Here is a 23,319-nt window from a genome sequence, read left to right as displayed (position 1 = left end):
TGGAAGTGAAGGAACCCTTAGGAGGCAGTGATCACAACATGATTGAGATCACTGTAAAATTTGAGAAAGAGAAGCCGAAATCCGATGTGTTGGTATTTCAGTGGAGTAAAGGAAATTACAGTGGCATGAGAGAGGAACTGACCAAGGTTGACTGGAAAGGGACACTAGCGGGAAGGACGGCACAGCAGCAGTGGCTGGAGTTTATGTGAGAAGTAAGGAAGGTGCAAGACAGATATATTCCAAAGAAAAAGAAATTTTAAAATGGAAGAAGGATGCAACCGTGGCTGACAAGAGAAGTCAAAGCCAAAGTAAAAGTAAAGCAGAGGGCATACAAGGAAGCAAAACTTAGTGGGAAGACAGAGGATTGGGAAATTTTTAAAAGCTTACAAAAGGAAACTAAGAAGCTCATTAAGAGGGAAAAGATGAACTATGAAAGGAAGCTAGCAAATAATATCAAAGAGGATACTAAAAGCTTTTTCAAGTATATAAAGAGTAAAAGACAGGTGAGAGTAGATATAGGACCGATAGAAAATGATGCTGGAGAAATTGTAATAGGAGATAAGGAGATGGTGGAGGAACTGAACAAGTATTTTGCATCAGACTTCACTGAGGAAGACTTCAGCAATATACCGAACATTCAAGGGTGTCAGGGAAGAGAAATATACACAGTCACAATTACAACAGAGAAAGTACTCAGGAAGCTGAATAGTCTAAGGGTAGATAGTTCTCCTGGACCAGATGTAATGCACCCTCGTGTTCTGAAGGAAGTAGCAGTGGAGATTGCGGAGGCATTAGCAATGATCTTTCAAAAGTCGACAGATTCTGGCCTGGTTCCGGAGGACTGGAAGATTGCAAATGTCAATCCACTATTTAAGAAGGGGGCAAGGAAGCAAAAAGGAAATTGTAGACCTGTTGGTTTGACACTGGTGGTTGGGAAGTTGTTGGAGTCGATAGTCAAGGATGAGGTTACGGAGTACCTGGAGGCATATGACAAGATAGGCAGAACTCAGCATGGTTTCCTTAAAGGAAAATCCTGCCTGACAAACCTAGTGCAATTTTTTGAGGAAATTGCAAGTAGGCTAGACAAGGGAGATGTAGTAGATGTTGTGTATTTGGATTTTCAGAAGGCCTTTGACAAGGTGCCACACATGAAGCTGCTAAACAAGAGGAAAGCTAAATACGTGGATAGAGCGTTGGTTGATTGGCGGGAAACAGAGAGTGGGAATAAAGGGATCCCATTCTGGTTGGCTGCCGGTTACCGGTGGTGTTCCGCAGGTGTCCGTGTTGAGGCCGCTTCTTTTTACGTTGTATATCAACGATTTGGATTATGGAATAGATGGCTTTGTGGCTAAGTTTGCTGACAATACAAAGATAGGTGGAGGGGCCGGTAGTGCTGAGGAAGCAGACAGTCTGCAGAGAGACTTGGATAGATTGGGGGAATGGGCAAAGAAGTGTCAAATGTATTACAATGTCGGGAAGTGTACGGTCATGCACTTTGGCAGAAGAAATAAATGAGCAGACTATTATTTAAATGGGGAGAAAATTCAAAGTTCTGAGATGCAACGGGACTTGGGAGTTCTCGTGCAGGATACCCTTAAGGTTAACCTCCAGGTTGAGTCGGTGGTGAAGAAGGCGAATGCAATGTTGGCATTCATTTCTAGAGGAATAGAGTTTAGGAGCAGGGATGTGATGTTGAGGCTCTATAAGGCACTGGTAAGACCTCACTTGGAATACTGTGTGCAGTTTTGGGCTCCTTATTTAAGGAAGGATGTGCTGATGTTGGAGAGGGTTCAGAGAAGATTCACTAGAATGATTCCGGGAATGAGAGGGTTAACATATGAGGAATGTTTGACCGCTCTTGGACTGTACTCATTGGAGTTTAGAAGAATGAGGGGGGACCTCATAGAAATATTTCAAATGTTGAAAGGGATGGACAGAGTGGATGAGGTAAAGTTGTTTCCCATGGTGAGGGAGTCTAGTACGAGAAGACATGACTTGAGGATTGCAGGGCACCCATTTAGAACAGAGATGTGAAAAAAAAATTTTAGCCAGAGGGTGGTAAATCTGTGGAATTTGTTGCCACGGGCGGCAGGCAGTGGAGGCCGGATCATTGGGTATATTTAAGGCAGAGATTGATAGGAATCTGAGTATTCAGGGCATCAAAGGTTATAGTGAGAAGGCGGGGGAATGGGACTAAAGGGGATGTTGGATCAGCTCATGATGAAATGGCGGAGCAGACTCGATGGGCTGAATGGCCGACTTCTGCTCCTTTGTCTTATGGTCTTATTATTGAACTGTAGTTTATATTGGTCTCCTTCAGTCTTTGGTGTTTTCTTTCTTGTTGCTGATTGGCGGGTGGGTGATATGTTACTTTTTGTGCGAGGGAGGAGTTGGGGATTTGGGGGTTGAAGTTCTTGTTGGTGTTTTTCTGTGTTGCCAATGTTTAGTTTTTAATGTCTAAGATAGGGGGTTGGGGGTTTGATGCTACTGTCGCTATTCTTTTCTGCGAGGGAGGCGCCTGAGGGTTTGGTGCTATTGTTCCTGTCTTTTTTGTGAGGGAGGGAGTTGGGGTTTTGTTGTTTTTGATGTTCTAGCTGCAACTTTTTCAGAGGGAGATTTATTAGATTTTGTGTGAGAGAGGGAGATGGGGGCTTGGGGTTTCATGCTCCAGCTGTCATTTTCTGTGTGGGTACTCTGTTAATTTTTTGTGCAAGGGAAGCAGTGGGGGGGGGGGTGGTTTATGAGTTTTGTTTCTTTTTCATGGAGGTGGTTTGATGTCTTTTCTTTCAATAACACTATGGTTTTTCTGTATGTCATGGCTATCTGGAGAAGATAAATATTAGAGTTGTATTGTACATGCAATCTTTGACTATAAAATTAACCTTTGAACATTTGAGACTATTTGTGGACACAATCCATCGAAGTGCAGTTGCATCAAAACATTAGCCCATCCAGCTTGAGACTATACTCTATTTTTGTTCATTCCCTCAGATGAGGACATTGCCAATAGCACCAGCATTTATTGGTCCTCCCTGAAAGCAGCAATTCTTTGGTGTGTCCAGAGTCACATATAATCAAACACAACTAAGCACAGAAGATAGCTTCCCTGTAAGATATCAGCTTCTTCCCCTCCCAGCAGAACTGTCCATGAATACTACCTTACCATTTTGCTCTCTTTTTGCACAATTCATTAATTTTTTATATATTTCTTACTGCAACTCACAGTAATTTTTAACACATTGTACTGTGCTGCTGATGCAAAACAAGTACCACAACACATGTTGGAGATAATAAACTCGATTGTGATTGTGAATCAGATGGGTTTTTATAACTATCAAGTAATTATGGCCATGATTAATGCTGCTAAATTCCAGATTTATTAAATTACTTGAATTTAAATTCTGCTCCTGGAGAATTTAAATTCAACCAGAACAATAGTCCATACCTCTGGATATATTCCAGTGATCTAACCACAACACTACCACAAGCAAAATAAAAACAGAACACTGGAAGTATTCATCAGCTTAAGCAGCATCCGTGGAGATAAATGATGCAAGTTGGCTTTTCAGGTCATGAACCTACATTGCGTCTGTGAGAGAAAAGGGAAGATTGTTAGGGAATTGCCAATGATACAAAGATAGGTGGAGGAGCAGCTAGTGTTGAGGAAACAAAAAGCCTGCAGAGAGACTTAGATAGATTAGGGGAATGGGCAAAGAAGTGGCAAATTCAATACAATGTTGGAAAGTGTATGGTCATGCACTTTGGTGGAAGAAATACACAGGCAGACTGTTATTTAGATGTGGAGAAATTCAAAATGCAAAGATGCAAAGAGACTTGGGAGTCCTTGTGCAGGATATCCTAAAGGTTAACCTCCAGGTTGAGTCGGTTGTGAAGATGGCAAATGCAATGTTGGCATTCATTTCTAGAGGTATTGAATATAAGAGCAGGGATGTGATGTTGAGGCTGTATAAGGCACTCATGAGACCACACTTGGAGTATTGCGTGTAGTTTTGGGCTCCTTATTTTAGAAAGGATACACTGACATTGGAGAGGGTTGAGAGAAGATTCACAAGAATGATTCCAAGAATGAAAGGGTAACTGCATGAGGAACGTCTGGCAGCCCTTGGACTGTATTCCCTGGAGTTCAGGGGAATGAGGGGGTGGGGTGGAATCTCATAGAAACATTCCAAATGCTGAAAGGCCTGAACAGATTAGATATGGCAAAGTTATTTCCCATGGTAGGGCATGACTTCAGGATTTAAGGATGTCCATTTAGAACTGAGATGCAGAGAAATTACTTTAGTCAGATGGTGATAAATCTGTGGAATTTGTTGCCATGAGTGACTGTGGAGGCCAAGTCATTGGATGTATTTAAGGCAGAGATAGATAGGTTCTTGATTAGCCAGGGCATCAAGGGGTATGGGGTGAAGGCAGGGAAGTGGGGATGACTGGAAGAATTTGATCAGCCCATGATTGAATGGCAGAGCAGACTTGATGGGCCAAATGGCCTACTTCTGCTACTATATCTTACGGTCTTATGGAATTGCAACACAAGGGAGGGGTGAGGCAAAGGCTGGTGAGTGATTGGTGAAGCCAGATGTGGGAAGGGATGGGGAAGATGAACAAAGGGTACAGATAACTACCTGGACAGGTAAGTGTATGTGGGAGAACACCAGAGTTGAGAGGTACCTGAAACTTCACTGTTCATACCATTTAGACTTAAGCTAGGCAAGCAGAATATGACACATTAATCTAGTCTGAGCTTATCGTAGCAAAGTAGGAGGACAGATGGGTCAGTGTGGGAATGGAAAGGAGAGTTAATGATGTGAAACTGGACTTTTGAGATGGTCATTGCAGGCAGAGTGAAGTTATTCTGTAATATAATGCCTAGTTCACATTTCTTTTCACCAATGTATAGGAGACCACATTGAGAGCACCAAACGCAGTAGACCAGCTTGGAAGAGGTGCAAGTGACTCTCTGCTTTATTCGGAAGGACTGCTTGGGTCCTTAGATAGTAATGAGGGAGGAGGTGAAGGGAAGGTGTTACCTTTCTTATGGTTGCAGGGGTTATTGCCAGGAGACTGGGAGGGTAGGCTGTGGAGGGCCAATCAAACCAAGTTTCATGAAGAGTGTGGTCCTTGCAGAAAGCAGAATGGGAAGGAGAGAGGAATGTGCCTGGTGGTGAGATTACTTTAAAATTGGCAGAAATTGCAAAGACCATAAGACATAGGAGCAGAATTAGACCATTTGGCCCATTGGGTATGCTCTGGCATTCAATCATGGTTGATCCTTTTCCCCTCCTCAGACCTACTCCCCAGCCTTCTGCCATAACCTTTGATGCCATGTCCAATCAAGAATCTATCAAACTCTGCCTTAAGTACACCCAACGACCTGGCCTCCACAGCTGTCTGTGGTAATAATTTCCACAAATTCACCACCCTCTGGCTAAAGAAATTTCTCTGCATCTCTGTTTTAAATAGATGCCCCCCCCCCCCATCCTGAGGCTGTGCCCTCTTGTCCTAGACTCCTCCACCATGGGAAACATCCTTTTCCCATCTACTCTTTCTAGGTCTTTTAACATTTGAAAAGTTTCAATGAGAACCCCCCTCATCCTTCTAAATTCCAGTGAACACAGACCCAGATGTATCAAACGTTCCTCATATGATAACCCTTTCATTCCCAGAATCATCCTTATGAACCTCCTCTGAACTCTCCCCAATACCAGCACGTCTTTTCTTGGATAAGGAGCCCAAAATTATTCACAATATTCAAGGTGAGGCCTCACCGGTGCCTTATAAAACCTCAGCATCACAACCCTGCTTTTGTATTCTAGACATCTTGAAATTAATGCTTGTATTGCATTTGCTTTCCTCACCATTGACTCTACCTGCAAGTTAACCTTTAGGGTACTTGCCTTATAAAGGATCTTTTTATACCCACTCACGGTCTGCTACCAATCAGCCAATGCTTTAACCATGCTAATAACTTTCTGTTAATACCATGGACTCTTAACTTGGTAAACAGCCTCATGTGCAGCACCTTGTCAAAGGCCTTCTTGAAATCCAAATATACATACCTCCTCCCCCTTATCTATTCTACTTGTAATCTCCTCAAAGAATTCCAGCAGATTCATCAGGCAGGATTTTCCCTTAAGAAAACCATACTGACTCTGTCTTGTCTAGTCCTATATCACCAAGTATTCCATAACCTTATCCTTAACAATTGACTCCAACATCTTCCCAACCACTGAGGTCAAGCTAACTCGTCTATAATTTCCTTTCTGCTACCTTCCTTCTTTCATAATGAATGGAGTGACTTTTGCAATTCTCCAGTCCTCTAACACCATGCCAGAGTCCAATGATATTTAGAAACATAGAAGCATAGAAAGCCTACGGCACAATATAGGCCCTACGGCCCCACAAAGCTGTGCCGCACATATCCTTACCTTAGAATTTACCTAGTGTTACCCATAGCCCTCTATTCTTCTAAGCTCCATATACCTATCCAGAAGTCTCTTAAATGACCCTATCGTATCCGCCTTCACCACTGTCACCGGCAGTCCATTCCACGCATTCACCACTCTGCTTAAAAAACTTACCCCAGCATCTCCTCTGTACCTACTTCCAAGCACCTTAAAACTGTGCCCTCTCTTGTTAGACATTTCAGCCCTGGGAAAAAGCCTCTGACTATCCACACGATTTTTGAAAGATCATTACTAATGCCTCCACCATCTCTACTGCTACCTCCTTTCGAACCCTAGGGTGTAGTTCATCTGGTCTGGGTGACTTATGTACCCTTAGGTCTTTCAGCTTTTTGAGCAATTTCTCCCTTGTAATAGTAACTGCACTGACTTCTCTTCCCTCACACCCTTCAAAATCTGGCCACTGCTAGTGTCTTCCACAGTGAAGACTGATGGAAAATACCAATTTAGCTCATCTGCCACCTCCTTGTCCCATGTTATTATTTCTCTGGCTTCCTTTTCTAGCAGTCCTATATCTACTCTCATCCTTTTATTTTAAAAAACTTTTTACTATCCACTTTGATATTCTTTGCTAGCTTGCTTTCATGTTTCATCTTTTCCCTCCTAATGATTCTTATAGTTGTTCTCTGTAGGGTTTTTAAAAGCTTCCCAATCCTCTGTCTTCCCTCTAATTTTTGCTTTGTTAAATGCCTTCTCTTTTGCTTTTACATTAGCTTTGACTTCCCTTATCAGCCACGGTTGTACTATTTTGCCATTTGAGTACTTCTTCAATTTTGGAATACATCTAGCCTGCTCCTTTCTCATTTTTCCCAGAGACTCATGCTGTTGCTGGTCTGCTGTCATCCCTGCCAGCACCTCCTTCCAATTTACTTTGGCCAACTCCCCTCTCATATCACTGTAATTTCCCTTACTCCACTGAAGGATCATCTGTTGGGTGTGGAAGCTGGTGCGATGTAAGGTGATGACCAAGTGATGTATAAAAGGATCATATGTTTGATGTGATGGACATTGGATATCGGATGCAAAAGATCCGATGTGAAGGCTGGTGGGACCAAGTGGTGTATAATATCATGACAGACATAGATAAGGTGCATGGTCACAGTGTTACCCTTAGTATAGGTGAGCTGAAAAATAGAGGGCAAGGATATAAAGTGAGAGGAAAAATATTTAAAAAGGGCCTGAGATCAACTTTTTCATATATCATGTGTAATGAGCTCCTGGAGGCAGTGGCATAATTATGATATTTAAAAGATACTTCAACACCTACACAGATAGGAAAGATTTAGAAGGATCTGAGCCAAACACAGGCAAGTGGCACTAGGTAATTTAGAGAACTTAGGATCATTATGGAAGAAATGGACCAAAGAGACTGTTTCCATGTTGTACAGGCTTCTGGCTCTACAGCAGCCAAAGGTGTATGATATATCAAATGAATCCAAGATATAAATTTTGAGTTAACATTAAATTTCTCAAGTATATTAAATAAATATTCCCATTCAAGTCTGTCAAACGCCTTCTCAGCATCAAGCAAAATAACACATTCAGGAGTACTAGATGAAATACTGTATACAATGTTCATTAAACTCTTAACATTAAAATGTGAGTAACGATTTTTAATAAATCCTGTCTGATCCTCGGAGATAATTTGAGGCAATATTTTCTCTAATCTAATTGCTAATATTTTGGAAAAGATTTTAGAATTCATATTCAACAAAGATATAGGTCTGTATGATGCACATTCAGTGGGACCTTTATCTTTTTTTAGGAATTAAAGAAATAGATGCTTCATAAAAGTATTGTGGTAATTTACCTATTAATAAAGCATCTTTAAAAATACTACATAACCAGGGAGAAAGTAAATCTGAAAAAGATTTTAAAAATTCAGCTGTATACCCATCCAGGCCAGGTGCTATACCGGAGTTCATCGAAAAAATTGCTTTCTTTATTTCCTCTTCAGTAATGGGTGCATCTAATGCTAAACGTTCATCAGCTGGTAATTTCAGAATATTTAGTTTCCTTAAAAATTCATGCATTATGGTAGGATCACCAGGAAATTCTGATTGATATAAATTGGTATAAAATTTTTGAAAAGATTTATTAATTTCATCACAGTCAACCATCAAAATACCATCCCATCTACGAACTTTATTAATCTGATGTTTCGCCAAAGCAGCTTTCAGTTGGTTAGCCAACAATTTACCTGGTTGCTCACTATATATATATAAAAATTGACTCTTAGTTTTAAGTAATTGATTACCTAATTATTGTTTAGCACAACTTTGTGGGCCGAAGGGTCTGTGTTGTGCTGTAAGTTTTCTATGTTTCTATTCTCATAAGGCATGCTCCCCAATCCAGGCAACATCTTTGCAAATCTCCTCTGCACCACTTCTATGGTTTCCACATCCTTCCTGTAGTGAAGCGACCAGAACTGAGCACAGTACTCCCAAGTGGGGTCTGACCAGGGTCCTATATAGCTGCAACATTACCTCTTGGGCTCCTAAGTTCAGTTCCATGATTGATGAAGGCCAATACACCGTATGCCTTCTTAACCACAGAGTCAACCTGCGCTGCTGCTTTCAGCATCCTATGTTCTCAGACCCCAAGATCTCTCTGATCCTCCACACTGCCAAGAGTCTTACCATTAATACTATATTCTGCCATCATACTTGACCTACCAAAATGAACCATCTCACATTTATCTGGGTTGAACTCCATCTGCCACTTCTCAGCCCAGTTTTGCATCCTATCAATGTACTGCTGTAACCTCTGGCATCCCTCCACACTATCCACAACACCCCCAACCTTTCTGTCATCAGCAAACTTATTAACCCATCCCTCCACTTCCTCATCCAGGTCATTTATAAAAATCACGAAGTGTAAGGGTCCCAGAACAGATCCCTGAGGCACCGACCTCCATGCAGAATATGACCCGTCTACAACCACTCTTTGCCTTCTGTGGGCAAGCCAGTTCTGGATCCACAAAGCAATGTCCCTTTGGATCCCATGCCTCCTTACTTTCTCAATAAGCCTTGCATGGGGTACCTTATCAAATGCCTTGCTGAAATCCATACACACTATATCTACTGCTCTTCCTTCATCAATGTGTTTAGTCACACCCTTAAAAAATTTAGTCATACTCGTAAGGCACGACCTGCCCTTGACAAAGCCATTCTGACTATTCCTAATCATGTTATAGGTTGAATGAACTTGGCCTTTTTTCCTTGGAGCGACGGAGGATGAGAGGTGACCTGATAGAGGTCTATAAGATGATGAGAGGCATTGATCGTGTGGATAGCCAGAAGCTTTTTCCCAGGGCTGAAATAGCTAACATGAGAGGGCATAGTTTTAAAGTGCTTGGAAGTAGGTACAAGGGGATGTCAGAGGTAGCTTTTTCACGCAGAGAGTGATGGGTGTGTGGAATGCACTGCCAGTGATAGTGTTACAGGTAGATACAACAGGGTCTTTTAAGAGACACTTAGTTATATACACAGAGCTTAGAAAAATGGAGGGCTATGCGGTAGGGAAATTCTAGGCAGTTTCTAGAGTAGGTTACATGGTCGGCACAATATTGTGGGCCGAAATATGCTGTAATATGCTGTAGATTTCTATGGTCTATGAGACAGATTGCCACGTTCTTCTCAGGCACTGGTATAATTGAAGCCTGCTTGAAGCGCCTGGATACCTCAGACTGTCAAAGCCAGAACTTAAGCATCTCACTCCAGCCAGCTGATCAGCGCAGGTCTTTAGTACTTAGCCAGGTACCCCAATCTAGGCAAGACGCTTTCCATGTGTTCATTGTCTTGAAGGATGCACTCACATTGGCCTCAGAAACTGAACTCACAGGGGGCTGTGGGAGTTTGTGAAGGTGCCTCCATGTTTTGATGGCCAAAGCAAACATAGAAGGCATTGAGCCCTTCTAAGGGAGAAGCCTTGATTTCACCTCTGTCTCTGGTTTCACTTTGTAGGAGGTAATGACATTCAAGCCCTGCCATGGCTGTCAAGTATCCACCAGTGACTCAAGTTTGGTCTGGAATTGCATTTTGCACATGAGATGGCTTTTCAGAGATTGTACCTGGACAACTTGTATCTTACTTGGTTGCCAGACCTGAATGTCACTGAACTGGCCCTCAGCAGATTACAGATCTCATGGTTCATCCAGGGCTTCTGGTTGGGTAAGATTCTGAATGATTTTGTGGGGACATACTTGTCCACAACTTTTTTAATAATGTCAGGACATGGTGAACACAGGTTTAAGGCAAGTTAGAAGATCTGAGACTATGCTTTTCCATACAGAAACTGGTGAAGATCAGGAACAAGCGCCAGAGGAGGAGATGGTGGAGACAGATATAAATACAAGGTTTAAAAGGTACTTGGACAGTACTTGTACAGGAAAGACATGAAGGGATACGGGCCTAATGTAGGCAAAACTGGATATGTATAGATAGGCAACACAGACAGCAGGAAAGAGGTGTACAAAAAGTGCCTGTTTCTGTGCTGTACGTTTCTTGACAGATAGACCTCAGTATGTGCGGTTGGGAGACTGTAGGTCTGACACGGTGGTCAGCAGCACAGGAGCGCCGCAGGGAACTGTACTCTCTCCGGTCCTGTTCACCCTGTACACATCAGACTTCCAATATAACTCGGAGTCCTGCCATGTGCAGAAGTTCGCTGATGACACGGCCATAATGGGGTGTGTCAGGAATGGACAGGAGGAGGAGTATAGGAAACTGATACAGGACTTTGTGATATGGTGCAACTCAAACTACCTGCGTCTCAATATCACCAAGACCAAGGAGATGGTGGTGGACTTTAGGAGATCTAGGCCTCATATGAAGCCAGTGATCATTAATGGAGAATGTGTGGAGCAGGTTAAGACCTACAAGTATCTGGGAGTACAGTTAGACGAGAAGCTAGACTGGACTGCCAACACAGATGCCTTGTGCAGGAAGGCACAGAGTCGACTGTACTTCCTTAGAAGGTTGGCGTCATTCAATGTCTGTAGTGAGATGCTGAAGATGTTCTATAGGTCAGTTGTGGAGAGCGCCCTCTTCTTTGTGGTGGCGTGTTGGGGAGGAAGCATTAAGAAGAGGGACGCCTCACGTCTTAATAAGCTGGTAAGGAAGGCGGGCTCTGTCGTGGGCAAAGTACTGGAGAGTTTAATATCGGTAGCTGAGCGAAGGGCGCTGAGTAGGCTACGGTCAATTATGGAAAACTCTGAACATCCTCTACATAGCACCATCCAGAGACAGAGAAGCAGTTTCAGCGACAGGTTACTATCGATGCAATGCTCCTCTGACAGGATGAAGAGGTCAATACTCCCCAATGCCATTAGGCTTTACAATTCAACCGCCAGGACTTAAGAACTTTTTAAAAGCTATTATTAATGCTGTTTGAGATAGTGATTTAGATGCATATCATATTTTTTTTACTGAGTTAAGTATTGTATGTTATTAGTTTTGCTACAACAAGTGTATGGGACATTGGAAAAAAAGTTGAATTTCCCCATGGGGATGAATAAAGTATCTATCTATCTATCTATCTATGTTTGAGAGCCAGTTGACAAGAGCAGGAAGCCAGAAGTCAGGCCTGAGAGGAATGTGACAGTAAGTATATCAGCAAAAGGAGAATCAAGAGAAAGAGCATTGTTTTAATCACACCACAACAAACTAACTTAGGCTATTAAGGTAACAAACCAAACAGGAAAGAAAATTTTAATCTAGTTAAATCCTATTTTTAAATATAATTAACCAACTAGTTGTACAAAGAGAATATTCAGAGGAAACACTGAGTGAAAAGTACATTTTATTTAAGCAAGACTGAGTGCAAATTAATTTATACTTCCGTGTCTGCCCTTAATCACTCTAGCAGTGTTTCTAAAGCCGCTATCCTCCACAGATCTATTTAGTGTAATCCAAATGAGTTCTCCCTTTCAGCACACAAACTACCGGTAATCGTTCAAATTCCCCAAGCAGTTTGCTCACAGTCCTTTGTGGAACAAAGCCATGTTTAAGATTAATTCTCAGTCTGGATCCTGGGCGAAGGGGTGCTAATGATAGCCCAGAAAGGGAAAAATCAGAACCATGCAGGACTCCCCAATTCTGATCCAAGTACAGATAACATGTTCATGTGAGAGAATGGTTATGGAATTTATGATCCTCCAACTTGTCTATATGCACACTTTAATTAAATATATTACACCACAACAAGGCTCTAAGTTACACTTGATATTTAAATTAACTGAATATTTGACTGATCTTTATAAATAAAGTACAAGTCGATTTTGCTGACTAATATTTCAAATGCTCACATAAAGATTCATTGATTTAAAAGTAGATTGACGGAGTGAACCTACTACAGATGATGCTTAAGGAAACAATCTGTTCAGTCTCATCAAAAAAGCTCAGCAATCCACCTTTCTTGGTCATAAACACACTACTGCTTCATCTCAATGAATTTATTTAATCTTATTTAGAGATACAGAACGAAACAGGCCCTTCCAGCCGCACCAGCTGGCAACCCGACAAACCCTAACCTAACCACAGGACAATTTACAATGACAATTAATCTATCTGGTATGTCTTTGGACTGTGGGAGGAAATCAGAGGGCCGGAAGAAAACCAGGCATTTCACGGAGAGGACATTTAGAGACTCCTTACAGAAGACGCTGTAATTAAACTCTGAATTCTAATGTCCCAAGCTGTAATAACATTATGCTAACTGTTACACTACTGTGGCACCCCGCTTGCTTAAAGAAAATATCTGTAGTAGGAAGTGTAACATGCAAATAGTGCACAGCAAGATTCCAAACACAAAGTGATAAAGGTAAAATAATTGATGACATGGGTTAAATCATGAATATTATTGAGGTGAAAACTCACTTGCAGAGTTGCATCATCCTTTATGTCCTTGTGACAGAGATCAGGCCTTGGGTCAAGGAATAATCTTATTAACGGATCTTCTTAGTGTCACCCATCTGGATGCATGAGCAGACCTCAGTACAGGCATCGGTACTGACATGTGTTTTAGCTTAAATAGAATTTAGCTTTGCTCCCAAGGAAAATCTTTAAACTTCCCTGCAAAACTTGGAAATACTAACTAAACTAAAAGTGAATGCAACCTTACAGATAATATTTTATTTTTATGAACTTTCAAGGTTATAATCAGCAATTTTAAGCAACCTCACGCCTTCTGATCCTGCCCCCAATCCAACCACCACATACTGTATTTCTGTCAGCTTAACTTTCCTTTAATAAATATTACAAACTAATCAGCCCTATCTCACAAAGACTATATTTCTTAAGAATGGAAATCTCTTCATTGGGCCCTTTGGCCCATTGAATTCATGCCAGCCATCAACCAAGCTCCTTTTATTCACTGCATTCCTTTTAACTACCCCTCAAATGTACAATCTCTACACAGATGGTATCAGAGGGCAGGACTGAACCTGGGTTGCTAGTCAATTATGCTTCTGCATCCTAATTCTGGAAGAGAAGGAAGCTCTGAACTTGGACTAACTCCACCATTATCAGGTTGAGCCAAACAAAGATATAGGCTCATCGTCTTCTCCGAGGATCATCACCTCGTCGTGGTGGAGAGGCTTGTGAGTTCCTGAGATCTCAAGAGTGATTTAGCCACCTGGCACTTAGCTCCAGGTAGGGTCATCCACGGCAGTAAGGTTAAGGGGAAAGTTCCAGACAAAGAGCAATCCAATCAAGACCTCAATAATGGAGCTGGCAGAAGATGATGGCACATCACAACAGCAGCAAAAGGGGAGAAAGGCTGCAGCAGTGAAGGGTTCCCAACCATCTTGCAATCCATGCCACTGGGCTTTTACCCCAAGAAGTGTATGGTGGCTCTCTGTGCATCAGCATTCCCATGTTAAACAAAGTAAAGGACAGACATTCTCCATTAAGAAAATCCATGTTAACATCCTGTATTCACTAACAGACAACTCCTTAAGAGAACATCATACCCAACTCAAGTGATCGCACTACTAGACTCGCTGTAACCTTGTGAATAGAAGGGAATGTTGAAAACTCATATGCCAGGTTAAATTAGTTTGTAGCAGCTCCCAAAAAAGATAAGTTAGTAATGTTTTTAAAGTTTTTTTTCATAGCTCACTTGATGTGAGGGAAGATTAACAGTACAGAATGTTAAAAACACCATGAGTTTAACCGTGGATCCTAATATTCCCCTCGTCTCTCACTGAAATTTGCACAGAAGCAAAAAGAATAAGAGTCATTTCATTAAGGAGAACTTTACATCCAAAATACAAAGCTCCCTGTGAAGGAAATGTTGTTGTTTAGAAACATTCTATTTTGGAATGATAGTATCGGAGGTCAGGGCTGCATTCAGAGCTTAGAGCACAGTATTTATCTTGGCAGGACTCTGTTCCAGGGATTGATGATTTATATAGTACCATTTGAGAGGGTCAAGCTACCATCCTATCCAGAAAATGGGTTTTCTTTGCTGCTCACCAGCAAAGAATCATTCTGAAGCAACAACTTGGCTGTATCTTGCACTTTCTCATTTGTCAGAGGTTGTGGGTATCAGATTCAATCCAGGGCCTGGACCATGTCCTCCCAGTTGACATTCCCAGTGTAGTGTATGGTAAATGCTGTCCTTCAAGCAAACCTCACATTGACTGCTCCAAGGGCAGGGAAATCTTGTTGCTGCCCAAACCCTCCAGTCATTTCCAACACTATTTGCTCACTCAAATACTTGACTACAGTGTTTCTTTCACAGGCAGTTGAGTTTGATAGCACACGCACGCTAAGCCGACTTTTTCCTCCAAGGTTGGGTGAGATTAGAACTAGAGGTCATAGATTAAAGATGAAAGGTGAACTATCTAAGGGAAACCTGAGAGGGAACATATTCAAGGGTGGAGACTACACAAGTGGTGGATGCAGGCTTGATTTCAACATTTAAGAGAAGTTTAGAAAAATACATGGATGGGAGGGGTCTGGAGGGCTACGGTTCAGGTGCGGGCCGATGCAACTAAGATTAATAGTTCAGAACAGACTAGATGGGCTGAATGGCCTGTTTCTGAAAACTGAGATCAGAGAAGATAAAATTCTACCTTCTGCAGATAATTGGGAGAGACTTTCAACTTTGAATATGCAGTAATGCATACATGATGGACACAACCATGGATGAACAAGATATACTCAGTAAAAGGCTGTTAGGCTGGGAGAAACAAAGGGGTCTGAGTATCCTTATGCTTTGGAACTGAAATTGGTTATTATTGTCACAGGTACCAAGATACAGTGAAAAACTTGTCTTGCAAACTGTTTATACCAAGCAAATGATTATGCAGTACATTGCGGTAGGACAAAGTAAAACAAGGTCAGAAAGCAAAATAGTATAACACCTACGGAGAAAGTGTAGCGCAGGTAAAACAGTAAAAGTGCAAGATCATAACGAGGTAAATTGTGAGGTCAACAGTCCATCTTATTGTACTAGGGAGCCATTTAATGGACTGACAACAGTGGGGTAGAAACTGTCCTTGAACCTGATGGTACATAATTTCAAGCGTTTGTACTTTTTGCCCTTTGAGAAAGGAAAGAAGAAAGAATGCCCAGAGTGATTTGCAAAAGGTGGGCATGCAAGTACATCCAAGTACTTAGGAAAGCAAATAGAATATTAGAGTTTACAATGCTATTATCTGAATACAAAAATCTCTATGCTGTGTAGGGCACCATATATCTGGTGTATGGTTTACAGTATTGGTTTCCCTTTAAAAAGAAGGATATTAGTATACTAGAAGCAGTTCAAAAGAGGTTTTTTTTCAAGACAAAGAGGTTTGTCTCATACCTGGAATATATGATTTATGAAAGGGTGAAAAGACTAGGTATATTCCACATAGGTAGAAGTTAGCTGTCTGACACAATACAGCACCAGAAATTACTTCTGATATATTACTAGAAACAAGGCAAGCAATTTACAAACATCCAACTCCTGCCACCAGCTGGAAGATGAAAGGTCAAGACAACCTGTTTCAGAGTTATGGTGCCAGCTACAAGACAGGAGAGGTGACCCTCTGTTGGTCCTAGCTATCTAAGTTGTTGGTGTAGCGCTGTCTGTGACTGACAAGATCAACGCAAGAGTGGCAGTCTCTATTTTGACTGAGAGTTTGGAGTTCTCCCAGACTCGTGCGGTGAGGCAGGCAAGAGTTGATGCAGCCTTCCCGATACTTGTCGATCTATGCATCCAAGGAGAGGTTGTCACTGATGATGGACCCCAGGTATGTGAACTGATAAACAACACCCAGTTTGTAATTATCAATGGTAATAACCGATGGTGCCTCCAAATCTTGTCCCTAGACATTTGGTTATTTTTAGGCTGATAGCAAGACCAAATTCCTTGTAGACCTGGGAGAAGTGATCCATTTAGCTCTGGAGGTGCTGCAGAGTGTGGGTTGCAACTGCTGCATCATCTGCAAACTGCATAGCATCACACACTTCGATTTTGGCTCTTAGGCAGGCAAGGTTAAAAAGACTGCCATCTGATATAGTGTCGAGATAGATTCCCTCTGTTGTAGTGACAAATGTGTGCCCCAGGGCAAAGGACAAAGAAGATCCTGAACACCATTAGGGCAAAGACAGCCTTGTTTGGTGTCACTGCTTATGTTGAAGGGCTCCGAAGAGCTGTCGTTGTACTGCGCAGTCCCCTTCATGTTGTGGAAGGAGTTGATCATCTTCTGTAGTCCTGGCAGGCAGCCTACCTTAGAGGTGATCTGAAAAATAAGTTTTCTAAAGTAAGTACGTAACATTGATTGGCATAACATTGTGGGCCGAAGGGCCTGTATTGTGCTGTTGGTATTCTATGTTTTCTATGTTTCTATAAGTCAAATGCCTTGGTGAGATTAATAAATACAATGTTGGGGTGGGGGTTCTTTTGTTCACTGCACTTCTCCTGCAGTTGGTGGAGAAAGAAAATCATGTTAATAGTTGACTTTCTAGCACAAAAGTCATTCTGTGACTCCAGGTAGACACTTTCAGCCTTTCTGTAGGTGGACCAAGAAGCCTCAGGTAAAGACTCTGCCATCAACATTCAAGAGGGAGATATCCCTGTAGTTGTTACAGTCGCTTCTCTTAGTTTTTGTGAAAGTTAATGATTTTGGCGTCCCTTACATGCTGTGATACAGCTTCTTCCTGCCAGCGCTGACAAAGGATTTCATGCAATGGGTGCAGAAAAGTTATCATGCAGTGCCTGATCATGGTCTGGGGGAATCCTATCATTGCCTGGTGCCTTCCCTGAGACCAAGCTGCTCATGGCCTTGCAGAGCTCCTTTAGGGTAGGCTCTATATCCAGTTTTTCCATTATCAGCCACCACTCAACGGTGTCCAGGTCTGAGGTGATGACTGCGTTCACTCTGGACTAGAGGTCAGAGTAGCGTTCTACCCATCTCTCTATCTGTTTGCTCCTGTTCATGTTTACTTCCCCATTGATCGATTTGAAAGATGTCATCTTCCTCTGAGAGGGGCCAAGGGCATTCTTGATGCCATCATACATACTGTTGATATTTCCTCTCAGTGCTGTGGTCTGGATGTCTTCACTGAGCTGCATCAAGTACTCACCTGCTGCAGTGCCGGGCAGTCTGCAGAACTTTACTTCCAGCAGCCCTGAAGACCTGTAGATTCCTCTGAGTAGGTGGAAGTGCATTTGGCTTCATTGATGGGGATCATCAGAATCAGAATCAGGTTTATTAACACATGCGACGTGAAATTTGTCAACTTAGCAGCAAGCAGTTTAATGAAATACATAATAAAGCAGAGAAAAAATAAATAAATAAAATATAAAAATAATAATAATAAACAAGTAAATCAATTACATACATTGAACAGATTTTAAAAACATGTAAAAACAGAAACACTGTATATCAAAATAAAATGAGGTAGGGTCCAAAGATTCAATGTCCATTTAGAAATCAGATGACAGAGAGGAAGAAGCTGTTCCTGAATCGCTGAGTATGCCTTCAGGCTTCTGTACCTCCTACCTGATGGTAACAGTGAGAAGAGGGCATGCCCTGGGTGCTGGAGGTCGTTAATAAAGGACACTGCCTTTCTGAGACACCGCTCCCTAAAGATGTCCTGGGTACTTCATAGACTAGTACCTAAGATGGAGCTGACTAGATTTACACCCTTCTGCAGCTTCTTTTTGTCCTGTGCAGTAGCCCCTCCATACCAGACAGTGATGCAGCCTGTCAGAATGCTCTCCACAGTACAACTATAGAAGTTTTTGAGTGTATTTGTTGACATGCCAAATCTCTTCAAACTCCTAATAAAGTATAGCCACTGTCCTGCCTTCTTTATAACTACATTGATATGTTGGGACCAGGTTAGATCCTCAGAGATTTTGACACCTAGGAACTTGAAGCTGCTCACTCTCACTACTTCTGATCCCTCTATGAGGATTGGTATGTGTTCCTTCGTCCTAACCTTCCTAAAGTCCACAATCAGCTCTTTCGTCTTACTGACGTTGAGTGCTAGGTTGTTGCCGCGGCACCACTCCATTAGTTGGCATATCTCACTCCTGTATGCTCTCTCGTCACCACCTGATATTCTACCAATAATGGTTGTATCATCAGCAAATTTATAGATGGTATTTGAACTATGCCTAGGCACACAGTCATGTGTATATAGAGAGTAGAGCAGTGGGCTAAGCACACACCCCTGAGGTGCACCAGTGTTGATCGTCAGCGAGGAGGAGATGTTAACACCAATCCGCACAGATTGTGGTCTTCCGGTTAGGAAGTTGAAGATCCAATTACAGAGGGAGGTACAGAGGCCCAGATTCTGCAACTTCTCAATCAGGATTGTGGGAATGATGGTATTAAATGCTAAGCTATAGTCGATGAACAGCCTCTTGACGTAGGTGTTTGTATTGTTCAGGTGGCTTAAAGCCCTGTGGAGAGCCATTGAGATTGCATCTGCCATTGGCTTATTGTGGTGATAGGCAAAATGCAATGGGTCCTGGTCCTTGCTGAGGCAGGAGTTCAGTCTCGTCATGACCAACCTCTCAAAGCATTTCATCCCTGTCGATGTGAGTGGTACTGGGCAATAGTCATTAAGGCAGCTCCCAGTGCAGCCTCCTCTACATCAGCAAGACCCATTTAACCATATAACAATTACAGCACAGAAAAAGGCCATCTCGGCCCTTCTAGTCCATGCCGAACGCTTACTCTTACCTAGTCTCACTGACCCGCACACAGCCCATAACCCTCCATTCCTTTCCTGTCCATATACCTATCCAATTTTACTTTAAATGACAATACCGAACCTGCCTCTACTACTTCTACTGAAAGCCCGTTCCACACAGCTACCACTCTCTGAGTAAAGAAATTCCCCCTCGTGTTACCCTTAAACTTTTACCCCCTAAGTCTCAACTCATGTCCTCTTGTTTGAATTTCCCCTACTCTCAATGGAAAAAGCCTATCCACGTCAACTCTATCTACCCCCCTCATAATTTTAAATACCTCTATCAAGTCCCCCCCTCAACCTTCTACGCTCCAAAGAATAAAGACCTAACTTGTTCAACCTTTCTCTGTAACTTAGGTGCTGAAACCCAGGTAACATTCTAGTAAATCTTCTCTGTACTCTCTCTATTTTGTTGACACCTTTCCTATAATTCGGTGACCAGAACTGCAGACCCGACGCAAATTGGGGGACTGCTTCATCGAGCACCTCTGCTCCGTCAGCCTCAACAGACAGGATCTCCTGGTTGCCACCCACTTCAACTCTGCTTCACATTCCCATTCGGATATGTCTATACATGGCCTCCTCTACTGCCATGATGAGGCCAAACTCAGACTGGAGGAGCAACACCTCATATACTGTCTGGGTAGTCTCCAGCCCCTTGGCATGAACATCGAATTCTCCAACTTCCGGTAATTCCCTCCCTCTCCCTTCCCCCATCCCAGTTTCACTTTGCCTCTTCTTCCAGCTGTCTATCACCTCTCTCATGATTCTGCCTTCTTCTACTACCCATAGTGCTTTCCCCTTACATTCTTTATTCACCTTTCCTGCCTATCCCCTCCCTGCTTCCCCTCCCCACCACTTGATCTTTCCTGTGATTGGCCTTCTCCTTCCCACCCTACCCCCACCTTCTTTATAGGGCCCCTAACCCCTCCCTCTTCAGTCCTGATGAAGGGTCTCGGCCCGAAACGTTGACTGCTCGCTTCCATGGATGCTGCCCGACCTGTTGAGTTCCTCCAGCATGTTATATGTGTTGAATTGAGAGCAAGTTGCTGTGTATGCAACAAACTCCCCCTCTCCATGCAGTTGATGAGTCTAAACAAAAACAGAGTTTAGCACCAATGGCACTGCAGGAGTTCCCAGTCAGCACTGAACTCAATGCAGAACTGCCTGAGAGAATCCAGCTCCAGACCCAAAGGGTTTACTAATGAAGCCTTCCCTATTAGTGGGTAATGCAACAAGACAGTGAAGGTTTGAGATCAGAGTTTTCTTTTGCCTAGATGATCTGCCAGCCATGACTAACAAGTTCTATCCAACCTGGAGTTCATACAGCTTCCGGTTCAAGTACAGTTTAGGTACAGAGGAGATATCAGGGTTAAGTTTTTTACACAGAGAGTGGTGAGTGCATGGAATGGGCTGCTGGCGATGGTGGTGGAGACAGATATGATAGGGTCTTTTAAGGGACTCTTGAACAGGTATATAGAGCTTAGAAAAATAGAGGATTATGGGTAACCCTAGGTAATTTCTCAGGTAAGGACATGTTCGGCTTTGTGGGCCGAAGGGCCTGTAATATGCTGTAGTTTTTCTATGTTTCAAGTTTAATTGGCATTCAACCATACATGAATACCGCCAAATAAAACAGTGTTACGCCAGGGCCAAGCTGCAAAGCACAGTAGCAACAGTCATACACAGCACAAGGCACATATAGTACATATAAGACAGAAGTAAAGATAGTCACACAAAAAACTATAAAATAGCCCAAGTGTCTGAGTCCATGAACATTGTCGACAAAAACAAGCCTGCAGCAGTCTTTAGTCAAACACAATCTAGAAAATAAAACACTCACATTACCAATTTCCAACAGGGTCTTGCGATCACAAGAAAAATGACTAAGAAAATCACTCGCTGTTAAACTGCAGGCCGCCTTCACGCACTGATTCCAAGGCCTTTTTGTAGCAGGCAGCAACACGGTCCACACCAAGCCCAGCTCTTTCCACCAACGAACAGCTCACTGATGGAGTAGACCTGTAGTACTTGCAATTGTAAAAAATACATTTATAAAAGACAATATAACCTTTGATTAGCCGTACAGGGACTGTGGCGTCCAAACGCGCCACCATCTTAACAAACAGACAAATAGTTTATATAGGACACGAGACAATTTGCATTGTACAAACAAACAGGTGACTTTGTCCCTGAAACTAAACTGTGACACTGGGAGTATGAAATAAACATTAAAAAAGCTATAAAAATTGCAGCAAGTCAGGCAGGATCTGTGGAAAGAGATACAGTCAACACTAAGGTTGAAGACCTTCATTAGAACTTTGGTGTTGTTACTGGTTTGTAATTGGCACATATACAAAGACACAGTGAAAGGCTTATTTTGTATACTGTTCACACAGATAAAATTATTACACTGAGCTGGAATAAAACAATGACTATGCAAAATAAAGTGTAAAAGGTACCAAAACAATGCAGTGGAGGTAAATTATAAAGTACAAGAGGTTGGTTGTGAGGTCAGTCTTATCATTTAAGAGGTCCATTCTTTGACCTGAAAGGTTAGTTGTTTCTCTTTCCTCAGATGCTGCCTGACCTACTCAGAGTTTTCAGTATTTTCCTTTTCTATTAGACTTGTTCTCATCTTGTGAATGGTCTGTGCGGTCTATTATGCCTAATCAGGAGTCATTTTGGGCTTTCAGTTGGACCATTATAACAGATCATCAATTTGACTCTGTGTGAGAAAACTAATGACTTGAACAAAAGGGTTTTCCCACTTTCTCCATTCTTCTTCCTCTTCCCCTACCCCAATAACTGCAACATGTGGGCAAAATAATTTATAAATGATGAAAAGCAGTAACAGTTTATGTCATGAAGAAGGATTTTAGCTCGAAATGTCAAATGTTTCTTCCTTTTGATAGATACTGCCTGACCTGCTGAGTTCCTCTGACATTTGTATGTTTTAAACTTCTGTGTTAATCTACCCTAACCCTAATACTGCCATCAGGAAGGTGGTACGGGAACCTCAGGACCCACACCACCAGGTTCAAGAACAATTATTGGCCCTCAGTCATTAGGTTCATCGTCACTCAACTTCAGTTGCTCCAATCTATGGGAACTTTCAAGAACTTGTTATCTCATGTTCTTGATGTTTATTGTTTACTTACTTTTTTCTTTCTTTTTGTACTTGCACAGTTTGTTGGCTTTTGCACACTGGTTGTCCACCCTGTTGGTACAGCCGGTCATTGATTCTATTATGGTTATTGGAATTATTGAACATGCCCGCAAGAAAATAAATTTCAGGGTTGCATATGGTGACATGTATGTACCTTGATAATAAATTTACTTTGAACTTTGATACACATTCACCCTTCCAACACATGTAATTCTGCAGTTTTCAAAGAGTTAACTGTTTCTCCTTTGACAGATGCTATGAGGCCTGCTGAATGTCTCCAGCTTTCAACTCCAATTAAGCTGGAATTTAATATTTGTTTAAATTTTTATTTATTTTGCTTAATTCAGTGCATCAGGTAATTCAAGTGTTAAGTGCTTCAAGCCTTTGAACTCAGGTACACCGCCCAAAATGCCATTTGATATTGCAATACATGATGTAGAGGCACAGGTATAACTTCATGAAGCGTAAT

The 23,319-nt window shown here is 42.1% G+C and overlaps 1 protein-coding gene across 1 annotated transcript in view; it reads right to left on the bottom strand.

The window, feature by feature from the left end:
• The window catches only part of hivep3b (HIVEP zinc finger 3b), a 696,153-nt gene that overhangs the window by 650,343 nt on the left and 22,491 nt on the right, over nucleotides 1–23,319 (bottom strand). Inside the window, exon 2 of the mRNA XM_073034355.1 lies at nucleotides 21,525–21,703. The gene's annotated coding sequence lies outside the window, so the exon portion shown is untranslated. The remainder of the gene's footprint in view (nucleotides 1–21,524; nucleotides 21,704–23,319) is intronic.

This window comes from Hemitrygon akajei, chromosome 32, assembly GCF_048418815.1.
Source record: "Hemitrygon akajei chromosome 32, sHemAka1.3, whole genome shotgun sequence".
Lineage (NCBI taxonomy): Eukaryota > Metazoa > Chordata > Chondrichthyes > Myliobatiformes > Dasyatidae > Hemitrygon > Hemitrygon akajei.
This window is presented reverse-complemented; position numbering and strand designations above follow the sequence as displayed.